A 17587-nucleotide genomic window follows, 5' to 3' on the forward strand; every position below is an offset into this window, starting at 1 on the left:
TTTCAGATAGCGTTGGCGTCACAATCCCTCCTAACCTACTAACAGCTGTGTTTGGTGGACTCCCAGATGGGTTTAAAGTGGAGAAGGACAAACAAAATGCAATTGTCTTTACTTCACTATTAGCATGTAGACTAATCCTAGCCCATCTCTTTTAAGTCAGTGGGTAACTGATGTTATGTTCTGTTTGAAATACTCCCCATCCTGACCTGACATGATGCAAGATGCACACAAACATTGCCTGGGATGGGGTTTCAACCAAGAACTTTAGAACCTTTGGTGTTTCCTATAAAAAAAAAGAAATTAGACACCCAAATGTATTGTTTGCTGTGTCTCATCCAGTTCAGCATTTATTTGCACACATTTGTGTTTTGTTGATTAAACTCCCATGAGTTATGTTAACAAAGACTTTTGAAGGATGAGGTGGCAATTAACGTGATACATTCTATTGCTATGAAATATTTTTGCTGCTTCTTTTAAAAATCCTAACATCTGATTAAACAGGATTTCCCATGCCTGCTAACTGTCTGTTAAACTGCCTGCCCTAAATAGCTGATTTCTAATGTGTCCCTTTTAGTCAGCTCCATTGATTTGCAAGTAATAAGAGGAGATTGATCTTTAATTACCAGGCAGGGCCCAGCCACATTTTTATATAATGATCTAATTATCATGACCTTAAGGTTTTCTCCAGTCTCAGGTGACAACTAAAAATTAGATGTTAAAAGTTCATACATTTTTTAAGTTAAATGTAATATGTTTAGTAGCTGCCACCTTCCAATGCTTAACACTGTCCTAACTATTTGCTGCTCTCCTTATTACGATTTTTCATTTTATTTTTCTTTCACTAAATGTATTCATTGCTGTGAATGTTTATTGGTACTGTCTATGCTTCAAAGACAAATTTCAAGTACCATGCCTCTCTCTAGTGCCAGAGGACAGGAAATGCACCTGAACCATGCAGAAAAGAAGAGAACTCAAAATGACAATTTGACTTCTCTAGCCACACTGTCATGGAGTGGAGAAGGGCCACCGGAGGGCGATAGGTCCTCCCTTTGCAGAGAAGTGGTTTTCAGGTTAAGCACTGGGAGACTCCATTAGCTGCAAGTTTTTATCCCAATAAAAGTTTATAATTATTCTTACTTTTAATACCATTTTTGTGCAATTATCTGGCCTAAAAACATTTCTAAGGTTCACAAATACAGTATTTATATTCCTTGCCATAGCTATTTAACTGCTTACATTTCTTTGGCCATTTTCTTTTTAGCTTACCCTTTTCTGGATTGGTTGCTCCCTTTATTCAACGCAAATGCTGATGAACAGCAATGAGCAGTGCAGACAGTGGTCGTTACAACATTGAATGATAAATGGGAGTGATTACTTCACTTCATTTTCCTGTGTCTGCTCTTTATGAAACATTTCTTACAAAAGAGCTGACAATTGAATACAGCACTGCAGTCATTGCTCCAATTTAACATTCAGTGCTGTCAATACCCAGAGACAATTAAAGGCACTAACTCTGTAGAATTAAAGAAACTTCAGCATTTGAAGTTTTGGAAAAAAATATAGATGTATTAGAATTTCTTAGAATATGATAACACAACAAGGCCAGCTCACTGAACAATTGAAAATTAGAATGATGCATTATGGTGAAATAACCTTACCCTTATAAATAAATACCAAAATGATTAATAATTCATTTAAAAACGAAAATCCAAAACCAAACCTGAAAAGCTACAAATTACAGTCTCCAGAGAAGGGCCACTGATACTGTGGGCACAACACACACAGTGCCTCAGTGATTACTAAGGCTTGAACCAGCCCTTTTCTTAGACCACAGGTGGCTGCCACAATCACCAGAATCACCTGGGCAAATGGCAGTAAACGGAGGCTCCGCCCCTTAGGGTCAGTTCTTAACAAGGGAAGGGAAAACAATTCACAACAAAAAGAAACATAAGAGATGTGAAAATTATAAAGGAAAAAGAGTAGAGTTGGGGGGATGCACCAAGATAAAGAGGACATGGAAGACTTGGAAGAAGACAGTAGGATTCTCTCATGATGTTATAGAGCAGCAGTTAAGTAAAATAATTAAGTGGCAGGGCTCAACATATAACAGGCAGTCCAGAAGACATTATGATAATCTACCCCCATTACTAGAAGAGACCTAAAAGTTTTAGTTCATCCAGGGGCCACCATACCAGTAGTCAAGGGACCACCATACCAAGGACGTTTTAAAGGACATCTGTGACCCAAAAAGTAGTTATAGAATTGAACAAGTTTTAACATTTCACCTGAACCCAAATTGAATTCATGTAAATATTATACATGTTTTCATCTTCTGAATCTGCTGATCCCAGGGAAGCCTCTGGCAGCATCATTGCATGAAAGGCACAAAGCAAGCCACACAGTAGGACACTTTGTAGTGCTGCGAGTAAACCTAATCTGTACATGTTTGGGACTGAGGAGGAAACTTGTTGAAAATAAAAGTGCACAAATGCAGAATGTGCAAACTCCACAGAGAGAGTGCCCAGGCTGGGATTTGAACTCATGACTCTATGCCATGCTAATAATGAAGTGTTATGAAATATAACTATTGAAAATAGAAGCTTGGACATATATGAGTGGATTCAAGGGAAAGACGTTTTTTTCCTAATGAGAAGAACGTGCCAGATTTCAGTTGCCAAGTGAAATGTTTTGCATGTCACCTAACCTAAACACCAAAATGCAAATTGTAACATTTTTTTCTAAAAAGCCAAAGTAATCATTTGAATGCTTGTTTTTTGCTTAAAAAGGGGATAACTTTTATGTTTATATCTGACTTCCAATGAAATGGTGATATGTGAAAGCGATGGGATGCCAAAACAAAGAATTGTCTAGAGAGCAGAAAAATCAAGAAAGATGGGAAACGCGCAAAATCTTCTTCAGTCTGAGTAGAAACAAACTGTCCAATGTATAGATTTGATTTTATGGTGAAAAACATTAAGTGCTAAGCAAAAAGTAGAGAAATGCTAAATACTTATGCATTCCAGACCAGACATGTGTTCTGTGTTTTCCTTTGCCTTTACAGATTTAACACAAGTGCACTTTGGTAATTTTTCACTTAAAGCTGCCTTACCAAATATATCATAGTGAAAATTCTAAAGCAACCTGCAAAATCTAAATAACTCATTCAGATCATGTCAGACAGCTGTAAAGCACTGACTGTTGATGTAAATATGGCAACCCGTACAAAGGCTACACTGCCGCTCACAGTCATTAAGACTGACAGATCTTTCATTTCATGTTATTAAAGTGAGCTGAGAGCTATCCAATTCCGGGTTGGGCAATTTCACTCTTCCAGGCAGCTGAAAGCTCTTGTTTTTATTCCTCCAGAGCTATAAATGTAGAGCCGAAATTGTTACATTTAAGACATCTGAAAGCTCAAAACACATTACACATCCAACCTCTTGAATCAAATCCTTTCATTAACTGTTTTTATCCAACAAAACCACAACTACCACAACCACCTTTTCACTCTTTCACAAAAAATATAAAAAATAAGCATTCATTGGGAATATTTTTTTTCTTCTTGTTTGGCAAGTATAGTATGTGTCATTTTAATCATGCTCATTTGTTTTTATAGTATCTTTAAAACAGAAAGCTTTACACATTTTTGCTTTCTACTGGTTTGAGGCTCGTCATCTTGTAATATCTAAGCAATGCACGTTACCACAGCATGCTTTGTGTCCTCTTCTGGAACATGCTGAGGAACAATCCAAATAAGATCTGAGAACATGAGGTAACACTGAGCCTGTTCTGCTCTCTTTTTAAGTTGAGACCCAGCAGTTTGTTGCCCTTGACACGTCCCAGAAGGAAAAATTGAAGTGACTGGGAACCAGTCCAACCCAGGAAAGCCTGAGTGTGCCTTCAAGGCACGTGATCCCAGAAGGAAATAAAAGAAGCCAAAGAAGAGGAACGGCCGTTTGCCATCTCTGTTTTGATGAAGAAGGAAGACTTCATAAGAGGTTGCTTCAGGCCTGGTTGTGTAAAAGCACATTATAGCTGCTCATTCTATTAACAAGTATATGGAACATTAAAGTATAAAAAAACAAAACATTTTCCGGTATGTTACTGTTGCTCAGGTTGGGAGCATGCACTGATATAGTGCGTTGCTGCACCCACCATATGACAAATCATTTCAGGATCCCAAATTAGGACCCAAGTGCAGTCGTGCAACAGGTGACACCTTAGCACTACACTAGTTCACATGGAATGGAACAGAGTGAGGTTTTTCACAGTGGCTGCCTATCCTGCCACCAGTCCCTGGGTTTTCCCTGCAAGTTGTAGGACCTACTTGCAAGGCTGGATGCAGGTTAATGTCACACCCAGCATGGAAAAATTGCAGGTTAATGGCCTTGCTCAAGGGCCCAACGGAGTGGAATCACATCTGGCATATTACAGGATTTGAACCGGCAACCCTAGCCTAAGAGCCACCACTCCAGCCTGAAAATTATCATGTGCAATCAAAATAATTACAATTTGCTTACAATTTTCACTTAAAATAAGTCTGAATAACTTAAATAAAGTAGGCTAAACTTATTCCTTCCTCTGTGGTTAAAGTAACTCATTTGGCTAGTGTTGGCATAATCATGATAAGTTCAGTCAAGTAAGCTGGACCTTGGCTATTTAATGCTTTATATGTTAAAGGAAGGATTTTGAAATCTGCCCTAAACTTAACCGGGAGCCAGTGTAAGGATTTAAGAACTGGAGTTATGTGTTCGTATTTTCTTGTTCTTGCAATAATTCTTGCAGCAGCATTTTGGATTAACTGTAGGCTGTATAAAGAATAGTTTGAACATCCAGTGAACACCACATTGCAGTAGTCAATCCTACTAGAAATAAATGCATGAATTAATTTCTCAGAATCCTGTTTATTTAGAAAGCGCCTTCATTTCCCAGCGTTTTTAAGATGGAAGAAACATGATTTGGACAACTTTGTAATATGCGCTTTAAATGACATGTTAGAGTCAAAGATAACTTGTAGATTGCGGGCTGATTCAGTAAAATTAATGGTGATTCCAACTGAGTTAAATGATGACAAAATATTGTTGTGATCAGTGTCATTCCCTCCAACAATTAACATCTCTGTTTTATCTGTGTTTAAAGACAAATAGTTCTCATCCATCCACTCCTTTAATTCACTAACACAACTAATTAAAGACAACATCGGAGAAACTTCATTTGATTTAAATGAAAGGTATAATTGGGTGTTATCTGCATATGAGTGAAAATTAACATTATGTTTCCTAATGATAGATCCCAGGGGAAGCATGTAAAGTGAAAATATTAAAGGTCCAAGTACTGAGTCCTGCGGGACACCATATCTCACTTCTGTGTATAATGATGGAGTACTGTCAGCACATTTCTGTACATATTGGAATCAATTTGATAAATAAGAACTAAATCAAGCAAGCACAGTGTCTGTAAGCCCAACATCAGCCTGTGCAGTAAAATAGAATGGTCAATGGTGTCAAATGCTGCACTTAAGTTTAACAACATAATTAAAGTGGAGTTTCCTTCATCAGAGGATATCAGAATGTCGTTTACAACCCGTGTTAGTGCCGTTTCTGTACTATGACCAGTGCGGAAACCAGACTGGAATTTCTCAAATAAATTGTAATTTGTAAGGTGTGACTGAAGCTGATTGGTGACTACGTTTTCTAGTACTTTAGAGAGAAAGGGTAAATTTGAAATAGGCCTATAATTATTTAGTGTGTGTGGGTTTAGGTCTGACTTTTTAAGTAATGGTTTAATGACTGACACTTTTAGTGCATCAGGTACTGTGCCATGCAATAATGAATAATGTTTAGAATAGGCGCTGTAAGAACATTCATTGCATTTTTTACTAGTTTTGTTGGCAGTGGATCTAGGGAACAAGTAGTGGGTTTCATTTTAGAAATTAAAGTTAAGACTTCCTGCTCAGTTACAGGATTAAAATTACTAAGGTGCTGAATGCAATGTGAGGCAGGGTCTGCTAAGCTAGTATGTGGTTTGTACTGTGATGCTGAGATCTGGGATCTTATATTTTTAATTTTCTCATTGAAGAAGTTCATAAAGTGTGTACTGCTAATACCTGTTGGTATTTTGCACTGTAGATCTGAATTCCCATTTGTTAATTTAGCAACTGTTCTAAACAGTACCCGAGGATTTTTATTATTGCTATCTATTATTGTAGAATAGTATTCTGAGCGAGCTTTAAAGAGAGCTTTTTTTATATTTTTTAACACTCTCTGTCCATGCAATTTGAAAGACATGTAGCTTTGTTGTTCTCCATCTGCGCTCCAGTTTTCGACACTCTAATTTAAGAGTTCAAGTTTTTTCATTAAACCAGAGAGAGTTTCTATGTGCTTTGATCACTTTTATTTTAAGGGGAGCCACTGCGTCCAGAGCATCTCTCAAGGTCACATTATAATGTGATGTTAGCTGATCTAAATTGTTTTCCACATTTAAATTTGATGTTAACTGATATAAATGGTTTTCCACAATTACACTCGACTCACTCAAAGTGTCTATAAATTTTGAAGCAGAATTATAATCTGTTTATAATCTGCATTAAAATGTCGCACTGTCTTTGTGTTAATCTGTGAATGCGTTGGCAAGGGCAGGACTAAATGTAATTACGTAGTGATCGGAAATAACTTCATTTAATGGAGTAATATTTAAATTTAGAATTTCAGCTTTTTAAATTATAATTAAATCTAATGCGTGGTTATGATTATGAGTTGGACCTTTGACAATCTGACAAAATCCTACTGAATTTAACAAATAAGTAAAACATTTGCTAAAAGTGTCAGTTTCCACATCAATGTGTACATTAAAATCCCCCATCAGTACTATGTGATCATAATTTATAGCCAAATCAGATAAAAGGTTGCTAAATTCAGTCATGAACAATGATTATGGCCCTGGTGGTTTGCAGACTAGCACTTATTGTGTTGGAATTTGTTTTAATATTTAAAATGAATGCCTCAAAGGATGTAAAGTCACCTAATTTCTTAGACGTGATTTACATTTTGTTACAATGAATTATTCCAAGGCCTCCTCCTTGATCAGAATCTCTAGACTTATGAAGGAATGAGTATCCATCTGGTGACGCCTCAGCTAGGGGGGCAGTGTCACATTTACTAAGCCAGGTTTCAGTGAGAAGATACAGATCAGATTTTGTACTTAATATAATATTTTTTACCAAAACAGCTTTACTGCCAAAAGAGCGAATGTTCAATAAGCAGCATTTAAAACTGCATGCTTCTTTCTGAACTGGTGATATATTTTTTGTTTTAATTTGAAGTAAATTTCTATTGCAGATGCCCCTGGTGGAAGGTCTGATTTTATCCCTTGGTCTAATTATACACCTTTTTTTTAATATATAACATCAGTTACCCACTGACTTAAAAGAGGTGAGTTAGGATTCTTCCAGTTGAGCAATATAAGTCTACGTGCCAATAGCGTAGTAAAGACAATCATAGTTTGTTTGTCCTTTTCCACTTTAAGTCCATCTGGGAGTACACCAAACACAGCTGTTAATGGGTTAGGAGTGACTGTGACACCAAGGCTGTCAGAGAGGCATTTAAAAATTTTTGTCCAAAATGATGTTAATTTGGTGCATGCCCAAAATATATGGCCCAATGAGGCTGGAACTTGATTGCAACATTCGCGGGTTGGATCTTGCCCAGGAAACATTTTGGACAATTTTAATTGAGAGAGATGCGCTCAATATATAATTTTAAGTTGAATGCTTTGCGCATTTGGAACTCGAATGAATTCTCTGCATTGCTACCTTCCATTCCTTTTCTGAGATGTTGAGTGAGAGATCCTTTTCCCACTAGGATCTTTGAAAGGAAGGGACTTAAAAATGTTTTTTTATATTACAGAAATGCTGTTTAAGTCCTCAAGACTGATCAATATTTTTTCCGGTATAGAGGTAGGTGGGAGGTGAGGGAAATTGGGTAGGTTTTGTTTAACAATACCAAAAGTGTTTACAACCACTAATTTTGCCTCTCACATCTCCAGAGGCCTCATGCATAATGCTGTGTATAGAATTCACACTAAAACATGGCATAGAGACAAAACTGGAAATGTGCATATGTACAAAAAAAATTCAGATGCATAAAACTGTGCGTAAGCAAAGTTCCACACACTTTCCCTTTAAATAACCCAATCAATGTGTATTTTAACGCACATGCACGTGCCTACAGCCCAACTCCAACTCTTCTTGGAATTTCGCATATTTGAATATGCAAATCAATATAAATAGCCCCTACCTTTCAGTGTATGGTTAAAAGACAATGGCAAAAGCATGTGGAAAAAAGAAGAATTTCAGTGAATGCAAAGTGGAGGCAAGAAAAAATGTACTATTTATTAGCTTAAGCAGTGGTATAAGTGGTATAAGCAACAAAAGGAAATGATCAAGCAATAAAGCATGGCAGAGACACTCAAAGGTTCAAGTTCAGAAAGTCACACAGTGCCCAAAAGAAAAAAGAAGTGGTCAGGTATCAAAGTCGATGTGAAAAAGTGAGTTGCAGCCCACCGTCTGTTTATTCTGTTTCAGGTAATATTACAAAAGTTGACCTCCATGTTGAGGACATGATTCCAGGCAGTAATAGTGCTGTTGTGCCAAGCACATCTTCAGGCACTGGCTCTGCATACACCTCTGCCCCAGAAATCGCTGGGGAGACCATCTGCCCGTGTGCTGTTTGGATGCTGTTCTGGTGTCACAAAATGCAATAGTAAATGTGGAATATATATATTTATATATATCCAATGAACTAAGGAATATAAGGGCTATACTATGTGATATTGACCAAAATTAAATGAATTGGTTAAAAAATAAATGCTGCATCTCATTCCCTGTTTTTACATTCTGCTAGTTACATTCAAATGAAGTTGTAACACTGTCCAATTTGGCTGATCATTTAGTGGGTCAGGATTATGTCTTTCATACTGCAACTCTTCAGGTACAGGCAAGCCATAATTGTGTGCCACATTATGCAGCACGTTACATGCTTGCACAATGGAATACGCTTTCTGTGGGTTATAGAGAAACACATTAAGAGAATGGAAATATTTTCTATTTTCATAAGCAATTTCATTCTTTGAAGGAATATTTGTAGTGTAGCACCAGCACCGAGCACCACAATGGATCAGTTCTCTGCTCTTTACTTGGCTCTTTGAGGTGACTCACTATCCTTAAAAGGACTACTTTCCTTTTGCTGCGGTAGTTGAAAAAAGCACCTGCGACTGTACGGAGCTGCCATTTTTATAGGCTCTCCTGCTATAGATCATGCAATGCCAGCTCATTCATTTGGTGATTCATCCCTGGCTGATGTAAATTGTCCAGTGCTGTTGCAATAGCAATGTGTGTACAGTTGACCACTCTGATTACATTTGGAAAACCGGATGTTGCTGTGAATTGCGCTTTCATGTATGCCAGTTCAAACACAGTGTAAGGAAATCTTATCTATCTGGATGACAAGTGGATAATAACATCCGATACAGCTGGCATGGAATGACTCAGTAATGATTGTGAAAAACCTGATCGGTCAGCAAATTCATGTTGAAAAGTTTCTGTAGCTAAAAACCCAAGGGTGGACAGAACTTGCAGGGGAGCAGGCACACAGCTCCAAGAGGATAGTTTTTGGAAATCGAAATCGACTTAGAAGCCAGTCGTCATCATCATCTATAAATATGAGCTCTTTTCTAATTCTTCCATTTGCGATGTCTTCTAACAATGCTAAAGCAGCTATGGTAGTTGGAATACTTTGGCCATTCAGTGCACCATAATATAGTTACTGAATGTTTACAATCAAGTGAATTAAATTTGTAAATGATATGCAACTTATTTTAGTGTATTAGATAAAGCCTGTGTTATGGATGCAAATATGAAACAGAAAGGGAAACTGCACAGAAACATTAGAACTGCTTTGACACTGGGTGCTGCCCTTTTGCAGAACCGAGCAGAAACTTGCATATGCACAGGGTGAGGCCACTGTAAAAATGTGTGTGGCTTTACGCAAAGTTTAGATTTTAGTGTCTCAAAGTGTTTGTGGAAACAAGCGTATGCAACATTTTTGTGCCCTGTTTATACATGAGGCCCCTAGTCTTTTTAAAGCAATTTTTCTCTTCCTTTTTCAGTTTATGGTAAAACCATCTGGGACAACAGAAGAAAATGTTTCCAAGAAGTCCAGTTTTGTATTTATTTTTGCTCTGCCAAAATGAAAATTTGGTAAGAATTATGGCTAACAAGAAAGCAAAGACTGGAATATGTGAAGGAAAACATAGCCTGAAATGAGCAGTGGGCAAAGACAGAAGATACAAGCCAAAAATACCAAAACACAAATCAGAAATCAAAGTCAAAGAAAACTTAAAGATCCTAGCTCCTTAGAATGATTTGGAGATAGCTAAATGCTCCAAAGTTTCTCACATGCAAATTAAAAAAAATCAAGGTCAGAACTAGAGTGCCACTATCATAAGTAGCATCATTTAATTTCCAGTAGTTACATGAGAGCATTGAGGTGCAACCACCAACAACAACATAGCTGTGGCCATTTGAAATGTACACAAAAGGTTACAGCCTTTCCAGTTGACCCAGATAAGATGTATGTTATGATATGTTAGGGTAAATTATCATAGTACATGGCTCATTAACCAGTGATTTATCTTCCAATGATACCCCTAACAGTTCTGTTAGTTGAATAGGGTTATGGTGAGTTCAAGATTACCTGATAAATAGACAGAAATCTTATTCCAAGAAGGTCCAAGTGGGATACATTGCCAAAACTGTCTATATTGCTTACTATTAAAGTCTTGAGTCAGATTCATTTTGGATAATCTGAGTCAAGAAATATGTGTGTGGCGAACTATTGTAAGTTAAACTAGACCAATGTTTTGCACAGTTTGAGGATGACTGTACTTCTATCGAAGGATAACTGTTATTCATTATTTGATAATCTTAAAAATAATTCTTGACAAAACTTTTATGTTTGTAGTTAAACTTAAGAAGTGACCTACAGCATGTAAATATGTTTTTACTGTTTCAATTGTAAAGATGAAGGCCTATGTAATGCAAAGGTTAGTAACTACAGCAAATAAGTAGCAGGAGTTACATTTCTGAAGACATATATTAGGATATCATCTTGACAAAAAAGGCCTTAAATAAATACTGAAAGATGGAAATGTAAAGTTGGAACAGGTCTATAATTTGAAATCATTTTATTAATGGTAAGATATAGTTTTTACTAGAGAGAGGTTGGGAGCATGCACTGACAGCACATTGCCACACCCACCGCACGCCAGACCACCTGGATTGGGACCCGAGTGAGCCGCTAACTGGGTACTAATGTGTGAGTATTTAACATAAAAAACCTGTTACAATATCTTATTTAGAAAGAAATGAGGAACAAAGTTGAGGGCTTAAAGATAATAAATCACTCGTGGTACATGGCACATTTTGTTGACTTTCTCGATATGTGATGAGGCAGAACAAAAGCTCAATCAAGTCACTTAATCAAAGGCATGCAGCATTAGTTTCCAATTAAGAAAATGGCTGGAACAAAAAAATTAGAGGTGCTACAGGACCAGAGATGCTGACACTTGTAAAGCAGCCGCCGCCAAAGCCACACCTTTACTTCTGTCCACCCCCACCATACTGTTACCTGGCGAGGTCTGTTATTCATCAGTCAACTAAGGCTAATTGGCTTATTTATTTAGGCAGCTGCCTGTTACCAAGACCAACTTAGTTTCTGAGTTACTAAAATCTTTGCTTCTTGCAATTACAAGATTCTTTTGTTCTTCTGTTTTGGAAATTTTGATTGCCTTTGCTTCTTGCTTGTTTTATTTATTGTGTACTTAAAACTTCTTAGTTTTTTTAACCATGTCACCACTTACTCCTTTAGATTTATTTGCTTGTCTTTTGTCAATTGTCTTGGCTTTTTTTCATTGTCTCCACATCTTCCACTGATTAATTCCATAGTATTGAATGCATCCTACATGAAACACTAAAAGCATCTTTTCAGTTAAAGTTCTTCATCTTCTCAAAGAGTAACACCACAAAGGTAGATAGATAGATAGATAGATAGATAGATAGATAGATAGATAGATAGATAGATAGATAGATAGATAGATAGATAGATAGATAGATAGTGTATACTCATTTACCCTTAACAACAAAGTGAAAACATGTTTTCAGAAATGTTTGAAAATGTATTAAAAATATAAACTGAAATCTCTCATTCACGTAAGAACTCAGACCCTTTGCTGTGGTACTCTAAATTGTGGTCAGGTGCATCCTGTTTACTTTCTTTATTCTTTAGATGTGTCTAGAATTTGAATGGAGTCCACCTGTGACAAATTGATCAGACATCATTTAGAAAAGCACACACCTGTGTATTAAAGGTCCTACAATTCACACTGCATGTCAAGACAAAAACCAAATCATGAAGTCCAAGGAACTCCCTGTAGACCTCAGCGATCAAACTATAGTGAGGCATTGAACAGACCTAAAGGTATTAAACTATTTTTAAAGCTTTGAGTGTTCCCAGGAGCACAATGGCCTCAGTAATTGTGAAATGAAAGAAGTTTGGATCCACAAGTAGTCTTCCTAGAGTTTGCTGTCTGGCCAAACTGCGCAGCTGGGCAAGAAATGTTAAATTTATCCATTTAAACTTAAATCAACAACACAATTAAAGTGTGCAGAAAGTGAATGGGTCTGAATACTTTCTGAATCCACTGTAGAATAACAATCAAATTATATTACTATGTAATTATAAATAGATAGATAGATAGATAGATACTTTATTAATCCTAAAGGGAAATTCACATGAAGATCCAGTGTCATTTTTTGATATGAGTGAGCTGTGAACTGACAATGGTGTAAGAATTAATCAGTTAATATAACACCATTACTGCCTGTGCGTGATTAATTATATTAAAAATAATTAAAAAAAAAAAAAATTTAGCTTTAATTTTGTGATTGTCATCAGAATGGTCTCACGTAAAGGACCTTTGTCACATGCGCAATATTTTTTCTTATTTCTTTACACTCAGAAGTGATTTTTCAAAATGATGTCATAAATATTTGGTTTAGTGCTCCATGAAAATCTGGTGTGTGGTAAGGAACAATTTAGTTACTGTATTACTTTGATAAACTCCCTCTTGACATTGAAGTGAAGAAACTGTGGAGTCTACATTAAAGTGGGCAGCTGTAAGAGTAGTGATAAGGGTATGAGGGAGAGTTGAAAAAGAGCAAGTTGATAAGAAGAGTTAAAGATTTCAAAATGGTGACGAGTTGAAATCGGCCCATTTCATACACACAACTATACATACTTAATATCGGGTAGCTTGTAATCCTAACACAAACAACTTTGGGATGTGGGAGGAAAATTAACTACCCAGAAAAAAAGGCACAGAAGAACACTGAAACTCTTATAGACAGCGGCTGGTCGACAATCAGTCCCAGGTCACCGGAGCTGTGAGGCAGCAGAACTTCCCACCGTAATCATGCAAAAGGAATGTTAACCACAACGCCATTTTACTAATTTTGTCTCTGAACTTCTTCTAACACTTTAGAATGTGTCATTATGAAATTATTAACAGCCATATTTGAGATACATTTAAAACTGCATATAAAAAAACCGGATTGTCATAAGTGCAGTACTAATTATTTTTGTTTTGAGTCTGATGGGTTAGCTACAAATGACAAAAACAAAAAATGACCAGCAAACTGATATTGACAGAAACTAGTTAATTTAGTAATACGATACAGCAGTTTACACTTTTTAAAATATCATTTTTAATCATTGCACTTAATTAGATAGGAAAGGCTGTTGTGGTATACCATTGCTTTTCAACAGATAGTGTGCCACTTTCACTTAATGAATAATTGAAAAAATAAACTGTGGAGTCTAGTTTCTAGTCACCAGCTGCCTGATATCCCAAAGCTGGTGGAAATAAAAATGTTTGGCCATCACTCAACTTCCAAAAAGGAAAATTAAAGTCAGATTTTTGTAAGCAGGCGTCAGCATCAAAATTGCCATGTTTGGGCTAAATTTGCCCTGGCAAAAGATGTGACAGCAATATTAATTTCTGAACCGGCACCACTTACAAAAGAAGTTTACAGAACATTTAAACAATAAAATTATTTATAGAAATGGGCAGTTTCATCAGAAGAACAAAAGCCCATGATTAAGGCTTCAGTCGTTCTTATGTAAAATCAAGATCAACATTACAGAGTTCTAAAATAATCTCCAAAAAAAAAAAAAACCCACAAAAAGTTTGTTTTAAAGTTGATAAGGGAAGAGGGAGGCGGGGGAGTGTAGTGCAGTGCAATATGTTATATGTCATCTAACTAAAGCTGGAGTCTGATGCTGAATTAGGAAAGAAATATATTACATCTCAGCCTCAAATTAATTAGCTCCAGGAACCCATTGAATTTCATAAAATACACATTGAAATGTTTTAAAACAGAGCAATGTGGTTGCACAGGGATTAGCCTGAGATTGGAAGATTGCATCTGTGTGGAGTTTTATATTCTCCCCGAGTTTGTCCTGGTCTTCCAGTTTTCTTTGACCATGTTAAAGACATGCAGGTTGGAGTTGCATGAGCTGTTGTGGGTTATTGTGCATTTAAGATTATGCCAGGATTCATTCATACATGATGCTCAGTGCTGAAGCCATTTATCATATATATGATGTTCAAAAATAATAAAAATACTGTATACCATATGATTTGTGTTTAACAACACTGGTATCCAGCATATCAGGCAGACAGAGACCAAGCCAAAAGTAGAGCTGTGTGGGAAAGAACGAAGCCACATTACTTACAAATTGTCATCACAGGGGCTCAGGTACGTCAATTCAATTCAAAACAGTGTCTTATTTTCAGCCCTATCATTTCTAGGATTTACGATCGTAGTCTCTGCTAGAAAAACAGTTTTGTTCCACTGCTTTCACAGTATGGCTTGTTTTCCTTGTCCTGGTGTTTTAATGTGCTAAGCTTCCTCTAAGAGGTAAATCTGGCCTTTCTTTCTCCTTGTATCTCCTTTTCTTGCAGATAAAAAATATCTGAGTCAACAAGAGTTGCCAATTGGAAAGGACATTCTACGTAAATGTACTGTTTAAGGAGTTAAAAACTGCCACATTGTGTGAATTGTATCAATTATCTTCTAGAATACCTAAATGTAATAGGCTGTAAACAATATGTCTGTGAGTTATACATATATGTTCAAAATTCATTTTTTAGTCCTTGAATACATTTTCATTAAGACTAAATGGCAGAAGCATGTGGTCTGAGACCTAATGTTGCTTCCTTCCAGCTCAAGAAATCTGTGTTCCAATTCCATCATGATTGCAAACATTTCATTGGCTTTCATTGAGCACTCCATGATTTTAGCATAGAGATGCATCCCATCCATTGTTCATTCTTGCCTCCTATCTGATGTTACCATTATGAGGTCTGATTTCAGCTAACATTTTATTCACTTATTATTTATCCATTTTCATTTTTCATTTTCATATTTCAATGAGAGAGTACTGGAGAGCCAAAGACTATCCCAACAGTGCTGGATAAAAGGCAAGAATCAACACTGGATGAAGTACCAGTCCATCAAGGACACACACCCACCCACACTTACTCAAATCAGGTTAACTTCCAGCGGTCAACTAATATATTTACACTCATTCACTCACTGAGGTGTCACTTGTTGCACGCCTGCACTCAGGTCATAAATTGGGATCATGAGGTGGTTCTTTGTGTGGTGGGTGCGGCCGCGTGCTGTATCAGTGCATGTTCTCAGCCTCTCCTCCGCTCCTCTCCTTTCTTCTCTTCACTCACTCATCAACAAAAACACTATTTTCCATTCAGTTAAAAGTAGAAATCTTGAAGGATTGTACATCTAGGGCTATAGGTGTCTGGTAATAAAGGACATTTTAGTTCATCAATATTTAAAGGTAACCCCCCCAAAGAAAACTCAAAATGCACAAAAATTTCAAACATACTTTGATTGATTTAATAAAAACTTAGTGACATTATAGAAAAAAGCAAATTAGCCAACACATGCTATTTGTCGATATTTGTTGGTAATTGTGTAGTAATGGGTATTCTTAGGCAACATGTCCCTTTTCCATTTCAGCACATAGAAATTGGGCTTACAGTTCATGCAAATAAAGGCAGCCAGCACAACAGCGCCACTGACCAGGCTCCACTTTGGAGGCTGTAATCGCTCAGAGAAATGGGGCTGTTGGTGTATACAAATGAATGCTGCTATCCAAAGCGTAGTGGAAGGAACTTCAGTGAAGTTCTAAGCAAGATATGCTGAGTGAGTTGCATCATTGGGTACATTTAGTACTGTATTTCCTATTCTATTAGGTTCTTCTTACTGCTCATGATGTGCTATAAAATACCTACAAATTCAAGATGGATTGGACTGTCGAGCGTGCTTATATACACTTGCTTCAATCAACTGGGTGGGGGATGATGATCCCTTTGTAGTACAATACATTCAGTATTACTTAGAAATAGGTTGTCCCCTTCAAGGTCAGACTGCATAGTGCTGCTATGGTTTGCAAATCAAGAACAATGAAGTGCCAATGTGACACCACCCCACTTCAGGCCCTCTGTACAACACCACCCTGCAGTGGCTGCATGCCTTGGTAAGTTTAAATGCTTGGGCAGCTCAGTAAAAGGGTTACCCACAGCCTGATGGTAAGTAAAGAAGGTGGATATTGTACTTTGTTCACCATATTACTTTTTTCACCTGATCTTTTCTGTACAGTTCTTAAAAGTTCAGTTCATTCCATGGACTATATAAATGTGCAGCCTATAAATGTCAATGCTTTATGTAATGATAGGTTAAATTAAACCATGATTCAGTGTATACTGCTTTTGGTCTAAACCCTCCAAAACTTTGTAAAAGTACAAGATTACAGTTTTAAATGTTATATTCACATCTAAAGTTACCATTTTTACAAGTTGTGCTACAGGGTGAAATTATATTTAAACTCAAAATTTCCATTATTGCTTCTAAGTAGTTATTTGAATTCAGAATAATAAAGTTTCCTGTAAAATTGTGTTTCCCAATGACCATCAACAAACGCCAAAGTTGGTAGGCAGGAAAAGCAGGAACTGATCAACAGCACAAATTTTTCATTGATGGGCAGTTGTATGTGTCACATAGTCAAGAGTGAGGTGCTCCAGTGAATTATTAATATTACCCAGCTATAAAAAATGACAAATATCATATACAGTGAAGTACTTAGGTACTTAGTACTTCTGATATAGCCACTTAACCACAATAACCAAGGCACATTCTCTTAGGAAATTTCTAAGACAAAGCCAGATAACCCAGCTAGTGTAACATATATGTATTTTGTTGTAAGAGCAGAATGGAATAACATCCATCCATCCATCCATTATCCAACCCGCTGAATCCGAACACAGGGTCACGGGGTTCTGCTGGAGCCAATCCCAGCCAACACAGGGCACAAGGCAGGAACCAATCCCGGAAAGGGTGCCAACCCACCGCAGGACACACACAAACACACCCACACACCAAGCACACACT

The sequence above is a fragment of the Erpetoichthys calabaricus genome, chromosome 10 (genome assembly GCF_900747795.2).
Source record: "Erpetoichthys calabaricus chromosome 10, fErpCal1.3, whole genome shotgun sequence".
NCBI lineage: Eukaryota > Metazoa > Chordata > Cladistia > Polypteriformes > Polypteridae > Erpetoichthys > Erpetoichthys calabaricus.